The following is a 1,610-nucleotide window of genomic DNA, read 5'->3' as shown; positions in this document are numbered from 1 at the left end:
TCCTACCCTGGGGGTTTTTAAGAGGAGGTTAGATGTACGCCTTGCTGGGGTCGTTTGACCCCAGTACTATTTCCTGCTATGGCAGGGGGTCGGACTAGATGATCTACTCAGGTCCCTTCCAACCCTAGAAACTATGAAACTATGCAGAGCTCTACGTTCCACAAATGGAAGGTTTTTTTGGTGTAAACATGTTCTGAGTGAGTCATATTGTTATGGCTGATGATAAATATAGAACCCTGATTCTGGATCTTGACTCTTAAGTACAGGAAGAGCTAGTATCTTTTTCTTTTGCAAATCCATTCTTTAATTTTTTTTTTAATTAAATCAGCGGAATCATTGATTTGGGAATAGAAATAACTTAATGTTCTTTTCCATGCACTGATTCAGTACAGGCTATGAGTACGTAGTTAAGTCCATTCCTGTTCAGGAAATCACTGAAGCAGATGTTTAAATTAAGCATCTGAAGCAATGGTACAGGTTGAACCTCTAAACACTTCCTTTAGTGTTCTGTTCAATAGGAATGTATTTAAGCTTAAATGCTTTTACTCAGTCTTAGGCAGACAGGGTTCTTTGGGTGAATCTGATATCTTTTATTAGACCAACTAAATAGTTGGAGAACAATATTTAAGCAAGCTTTAACCTGCCTGACAGCTGACTTCCCAGATACTTCTCCACTATTCATCCCCTGTCTCCCCCCCCCGCCTGTCTCTCACCCATTGACTCCTCAGTCTACATTTTCACTGACTGCCTGTCTTGTATGCATACCAGCCCAGCCTCTGGCTTTTTTACTTTTCATTTCATCCAGGAAGAGCACACATCAACTGCTGAAACTTCCTTAGCTTGACGAAGGGTTTTTGAACCTGAAAGCTTGTTTGAATACTGTTCTCCAACTATTTAGTTGGTCTAATAAAAGATATCAGATTCACCCAAAGAACCTTGTCTGCCTATGTCCTTAGACCAACGCAGCTACAACCTACACCCCTTTATTCGGTCTTAGGGCTTCGGTGGTGTTTTTTAGAGCTTCATGCCTTTTTCAGTGTAAACCAAATAAACTTACTGTGTTTGAAACGCATAGAACTCTTCCAAATAGAGAATTCTAAAAATTATGTCCATTCTCTTTTCTTTTTATTGTAACAATGAATGAAAAACAGCAGAAGAACTGGTGTGGTGGAATTGGTTACTTCCCCTCTCTTGGGCCTAGAATTGCTATTAATCATAGAATCATAGAAGTAGGGTTGGAAGAGACCTTGTAGATCTTCAAGTCTGACCCCCCGCCTGAGCAGGAGAAAAATTGGGCTCAGAGCAGGAGAAAAACTGGCTGCCTACTCCAGCCAGGTAGGCATCAAGCCTCCTCTTAAAGACCCCCAGGGTAGGAGCCAGCACCACTTCCCTTGGAAGTTGGTTCCAGATCCTAGCCGCCCTAACTGTGAAGTAGTTCTTACGGATGTCTAATCTAAACCTACTCTCCAACAACTTGTAGCCGTTATTCCTTGTTATGCCAGGGGGCGCTAGGGGAAACGAGGTCTCTCCCAAACCCTTCTGGTCCCCCCAGTGAGTTTTATAGACGGTCACCAGGTCCCCCCTCAGCCTTCTCTTGTGAAGGCTGAACA

The 1,610-nt window shown here is 42.7% G+C and overlaps 1 protein-coding gene across 1 annotated transcript in view; it reads left to right on the top strand.

The window, feature by feature from the left end:
* The window catches only part of KDSR (3-ketodihydrosphingosine reductase), a 52,521-nt gene that overhangs the window by 19,399 nt on the left and 31,512 nt on the right, over positions 1-1,610 (top strand). The window lies entirely within an intron of this gene.

Source organism: Gavialis gangeticus, unplaced genomic scaffold (assembly GCF_001723915.1).
Source record: "Gavialis gangeticus isolate Ggan-Ray unplaced genomic scaffold, GavGan_comp1, whole genome shotgun sequence".
Taxonomy (NCBI): Eukaryota; Metazoa; Chordata; order Crocodylia; family Gavialidae; genus Gavialis; species Gavialis gangeticus.
This window is presented reverse-complemented; position numbering and strand designations above follow the sequence as displayed.